The following is a 6,031-nucleotide window of genomic DNA, read 5'->3' as shown; positions in this document are numbered from 1 at the left end:
AACAGGGCTGTCGGCTGTGTATTAACCTGACTTCTGCACAACACAACTGATGGTCCCAACCCCATTGATAAAGCAAGAAATTCCACTAATTAACCCTGATAAGGCACACCTGTGAAGTGGAAACCATTTCAGGTGACTACCTCTTGAAGCTCATGGAGAGAATGCCAAGAGTGTGCAAAGCAGTAATCAGAGCAAAGGGTGGCTATTTTGAAGAAACTAGAATATAAAACATGTTTTCAGTTATTTCACCTTTTTTTGTTAAGTACATAACTCCACGTGTTCATTCATAGTTTTGATGCCTTCAGTGAGAATCTACAATGTAAATAGTCATGAAAATAAAGAAAACGCATTGAATGAGAAGGTGTGTCCAAACTTTTGGCCTGTACTGTAAGTGACTTATATTCTACATTACACTGTAATGCTCACAATAATGAAATGTTTCTTGCTCTCCCATGGACTATGAAAAATGAAAAGTGGTGCAAGGAAGAAGAGGAAATGAGGTTTTTTTTTTGTTCCTACATTGTTTCTGGTATGACATGCAACAGAGGTCACCGGCAGGAATAAGAAAAGCAAAGTTAAGTTTGCAAAATGTACAGTATGCATACTGAAACATAGTGAAAGCATTCTTGATGATACGGCTGTTTGTGTGCATCAGTGCTTGATATTTCAAAATGATTTGTACAATTTCTTTCTGTATTTCCACATTAGGGACTCAGATAACCTGGGACTGACAGGAAGTTATCCTGAGCTGGAGCCGACAACTCGAGGTATTTATCCTGAGGTGGAGCCAACAACTCAAGGTAGTTATCCTGAGGTGGAGCCGACAACTCGAGGTAGTTATCCTGAGGTGGAGCCAACAACTCAAGGTAGTTATCCTGAGGTGGAGCCAACAACTCAAGGTAGTTATCCTGAGGTGGAGCCAACTCAAGGTAGTTATCCTGAGGTGGAGCTAACAACTCAAGGTAGTTATCCTGAGGTGGAGCCAACTCAAGGTAGTTATCCTGAGGTGGAGCAGACAACTCGAGGTAGTTATCCTGAGGTGGAGCTAAGTCAAGGTAGTTATCCTGAGGTGGAGCCGACAACTCGAGGTAGTTATCCTGAGGTGGAGCCAAGTCAAGGTAGTTATCCTGAGGTGGAGCAGACAACTCGAGGTAGTTATCCTGAGGTGGAGCCGACAACTCAAGGTAGTTATCCTGAGTTGGAGCCAACTCAAGGTAGTTATCCTGAGGTGGAGCAGACAACTCGAGGTAGTTATCCTGAGGTGGAGCCAACTCAAGGTAGTTATCCTGAGGTGGAGCAGACAACTCGAGGTAGTTATCCTGAGGTGGAGCAGACGACTCGAGGTAGTTATCCTGAGGTGGAGCAGACAATTCAAGGTAGTTATCCTGAGGTGGAGCCGACAACTCAAGGTAGTTATCCTGAGGTGGAGCCAACTCAAGGTAGTTATCCTGAGGTGGAGCAGACAACTCGAGGTAGTTATCCTGAGGTGGAGCAGACGACTCGAGGTAGTTATCCTGAGGTGGAGCCGACGACTCGAGGTAGTTATCCTGAGGTGGAGCCAACAACTCGAGGTAGTTATCCTGAGGTGGAGCCGACGACTCGAGGTAGTTATCCTGAGGTGGAGCCAACAACTCAAGGTAGTTATCCTGAGGTGGAGCAGACGACTCGAGGTAGTTATCCTGAGGTGGAGCAGACGACTCGAGGTAGTTATCCTGAGGTGGAGCAGACAACTCGAGGTAGTTATCCTGAGGTGGAGCAGACGACTCGAGGTAGTTATCCTGAGGTGGAGCCGACAACTCAAGGTAGTTATCCTGAGGTGGAGCAGACGACTCGAGGTAGTTATCCTGAGGTGGAGCCGACAACTCAAGGTAGTTATCCTGAGGTGGAACCGACGACTCTAGGTAGTTATCCTGAGGTGGAGCCGACAACTCAAGGTAGTTATCCTGAGGTGGAGCCAACTCAAGGTAGTTATCTTGAGCTGGAGCCAACTCCAGTTAGCTGCTGCTTTGAATTCTTCAGCGGACGAGTACCTCTAAAAGACATTAAGGGATACAGAAAATCACCCCCCACGTGTCCTGTTGAAGCCATTGTGTAAGTAAAAGTTTAGAATTTAGTTTATCAGCATAAATGGAATGATACATTCTGTATATTTCTGTTTATTCTCATAATGCCTAAAGCTGGTTATACTCTGCACGATTTGCATCCATTTTGAGAAATGTTGTTATTTGATTCCAGCTCCCACTGTCTGAGTAAATTGGTGTAAAGCTAAAGCTCACAACTTATGTGCTCACACTGTGCAGTCCGAGCTTCAAGCCATGACCTGAGCGCTCGAACTGTACGTGTAATACAATACAATAAAACGGCCTGTCTTCCCCTGCCGACCATTCTGGCTATTGACATTGTCATTAAAGATTCATTCGAAAGCTCTGGGGCTGCAGCAAGGTAGAAGTTTGTTTGTAAGTGGAGATGAGTCGTCAGACTCCAGAATCGTCACAGAATGGGCTCAAATCATACAGTGTCTGCCCGGCTGTAATTTCACTCAGAGATCTGTCTGTCTATCTGTCTTATTAATAAATAAATAAATAAATAAATAAATACAAGTCATAAAGCACACCACTGACTTATGGTTAAGTCTAACACTCATTGTTAACAAACACCTTTGTGATTCCTTCTCTCAACAGAATATTCACAACTACCACCCTCTGTGTTGATCCAGATGCTGCATGGGTTAAGAGACTTTTGATAACCCTCGATGAAAATGGAAAAGGAGTGAATCCTGATGATTGTAAGTTATTATTTGTTTCCCTGTAATAGATTTTCAAAGGAAACTGCTCCAAAAAACCACATCAAACTGTTTCAAAAGTTGAATACTGCTGAATGGAAGCAGGTTTTGACTTTGTATGGTTTGAGATTATTGAAAATATTGTTCTGTTGTGGATTCTAGGTTTGGTGAGTGTTTTGCGAGTCAAAAATAGCTTCAAAGTCAGTAACAATTAGTGTGGAAGGTGGGAAAAACATGAATAAATAAAGAAGGCTGCTACTGCATCTACTTATTATTAATTAATATTATTATTATTAGCATTATTTTGGATTGGTGTATAATTTCTTTTTCCCCTGTACATGACATTATATAACAGCTCATTCTACTCCTGCACCAGGAAGTGAATCTGCAACAATGTAAGTGACTTTGTACTATATATACTGAACAATAATTGAAATGCAAACTTTTGTTTTTGTGGTTGCTCCCATTTCTCAAAGGTTGAGTTTACCATGAAATACTTTTTAATGCTCTCAATGGATCTATATTTCTCTTAAATTTTGGTTGCATTACTACACAGGTGTGCTTTGGGTCACTCTAAATTGTGCAGTTTTATCTGCTGACAGCAGCAGGAGATATATATATATATATATATATATATATATATATATATATATATATATATATCTCCTGCTGCTGTCATCCGTCAATTGATTTCGAACTGTAGTGCCCTCTTCCACCCTGTTCACCTGCAGCCAGTGTATCCAGAGTCCAGGACAAGCTCAACAAAGGCTCATTCCTCTACTCATCCAGATCATCAGCACTTCTCCATCTTCCTCACATCTCATCTTCACCACCTCTACCATCACCACTGTGTGGACCTCTTGGGGGTTCCCTATTGGACGATGGATTCATCATGCTCCCTAAATCATACCATCTCAATGGGGTCTAATCGCCAAAGATTTTCCACAGTTTTCATTCTTGCGCGCACATGTTAATAAATATAGCCTGGAAATCCAGACCCAAATCTAGAAAGATTTAGGGTCTGGCTATGAGTAATGCAAATGGCCCAACTCAAGGGGCGGCACCAAGCATGCATTTGAAAATATCACTGCACGCAATTTGATAACACTACGACCAATCAGAACAATACACGGGGTGACGTATCCAGAGCGCTATCAGCTGAGCTAACTGGTAGATTAGACTCTTGCCATATCCGGTCGGCAAAACAGCAAAAACATCCTTCTTGCAAAGGAAAGATTCGAGCGCTGTCTTCTGTTCCTCTTTTCAAGAAAAAGCCAAGTCTAACTCATTCATTGTAGCGGCCAAAGCCATTTCAAACAACTGGTGTTCATCCATAGTCATCGTGCAATGTTTACTGACTGATTCTGGACTTTGTCGTTGCAGCGCTGTCGCCATCTGTTTAGCTCGCCTCTGGCCCGCCTGTATCAGATACACCGATGTGATTGGTGCAGCTCGGCTCCAACGGCATGGGTAATGAGCATCATTACTGATTGCCAGAGTGACTCGCTGAGCTATAGACACCAAGCATATAGCTGACGCATGCTTCAGTAAAACTCCGTAGTCCGTGTTCTTCCTTTTAAAATGTTTACTGAAAACTTTGTTCTTCATATACAAAATGAAAACAGTACCTAAACATCTTACAAAAACATAATAACCAAACACAGGCAAAATACGTCATGCCTTTTAATCACTCAGAAGCTAGAGTTGACTACACGATTACACAGCTTATTGGTCCTTATTAAGCATGCTACACTGAGACTATGCTTATCCTCAGCAAATTAAATACATGAAAATATGTTTATGAATATTTTACAAATGGCTCTAACAGTATATTATGTCATCAAAATATCATTAAAAACATCATAGTATAGTATGTCATCAAAATGTAATTGAAAAACTTCATAGTATAGTACTAGTTCAGTGGCTGTAGTAAGCGTATATTTTGGTAAGGAGGCGTCAGTTGAAAGATGAAAGGTTACATGTGTCTGTGATTGATATGGATACAGATTGAGGTGTATATATTTAATCAGTTGTCCGAAAAGATGCAGAAAAATTGGTCCACGCTTTTGTTACCTCAAGGCTGGATTACTGTAACTCTCTATTATCGGGTAGCTCTAGTAAGTCCTTAAAAACTCTCCAGCTAATTCAGAATGCAGCAGCACGTGTACTAACAGGAACTAAGAAACGAGATCATATTTCTCCTGTTTTAGCTTCTCTGCACTGGCTCCCTGTAAAATCCAGAATTGAATTTAAAATCCTACTGTTAACTTATAAAGCTCTAAATGGTCAAGCTCTGTCATATCTTAGAGAGCTCATAGTGCCTTGTTATCCCACCAGAACACTGCGCTCTGAGAACGCAGGGTTACTCGTGGTCCCTAAAGTCTCCAAAAGTAGATCAGGAGCTAGAGCCTTCTAGCTATCAGGCTCCTCTCCTGTGGAATCATCTTCCTGTTACGGTCCGGGAGGCAGACACCGTCTCCACATTTAAGACTAGACTTAAGACTTTCCTCTTTGATAAAGCTTATAGTTAGGGCTGGCTCAGGCTTGCCCTGTACCAGCCCCTAGTTAGGCTGACTTAGGCCTAGTCTGCCGGAGGACCCCCCTATAATACACCGGGCACCTTCTCTCCTTCTCTCTCTCTCTCTCTCTCTCTCTCTCTCTCTCTCTCTCGTATCCTATTACTGCATCTTGCTAACTCGGCCATTCTGGATGTCACTAACTTGGCTTCTTCTCCGGAGCCTTTGTGCTCCACTGTCTCTCAGATTAACTCATATCGCAGCGGTGCCTGGACAGCGTGACATGTGTGGTTGTGCTGCTGCCGTGGTCCTGCCAGATGCCTCCTGCTGCTGCCATCATTAGTCATTAGTCATACTTCTACTGTTATTATACACATATGACTATTGTCACACATGTATACTGCCAGATATTAATACATACTTTCAACATATTGTACCACAGTAGCCAGAACTGTAACTATAATATTATTACTTTCAATAATGTTGTTGTAAGCTGCTGTCATTACCTGCATCTCTCTCTCTCTCTCTCTCTTTCTCTCTCTCTCTGTCTCATTGTGTCATGCCGATTACTGTTAATTTATTATGCTGATCTGTTCTGTATGACATCCTTTGCACGTCTGTCCGTCCTGGAAGAGGGATCCCTCCTCAGTTGCTCTTCCTGAGGTTTCTACCGTTTTTTTTCCCCGTTAAAGGGTTTTTTTGGGGAGTTTTTCCTTATCCGCTGTGAGGGTCC

At 42.3% G+C, this 6,031-nt stretch overlaps 1 long non-coding RNA gene across 2 annotated transcripts; it reads left to right on the top strand.

The window, feature by feature from the left end:
- Positions 1–1,963: 1,963 nt before the first annotated feature.
- On the top strand, positions 1,964–5,750 carry LOC144459784 (uncharacterized). Of its 2 annotated transcripts, XR_013488579.1 has the most exons (4): positions 1,964–2,091; positions 2,682–2,785; positions 3,138–3,177; positions 3,514–5,750. It is a non-coding gene; the product is annotated as an uncharacterized LOC144459784 (long non-coding RNA). The 2 variants fall into 2 exon arrangements; XR_013488578.1 differs by lacking the exon at positions 3,514–5,750 and having other exon boundaries at positions 3,138–3,379.
- The last annotated feature ends 281 nt before the right edge of the window (positions 5,751–6,031 follow it).

The sequence above is a fragment of the Epinephelus lanceolatus genome, chromosome 22 (assembly GCF_041903045.1).
Source record: "Epinephelus lanceolatus isolate andai-2023 chromosome 22, ASM4190304v1, whole genome shotgun sequence".
NCBI lineage: Eukaryota > Metazoa > Chordata > Actinopteri > Perciformes > Serranidae > Epinephelus > Epinephelus lanceolatus.
This window is presented reverse-complemented; position numbering and strand designations above follow the sequence as displayed.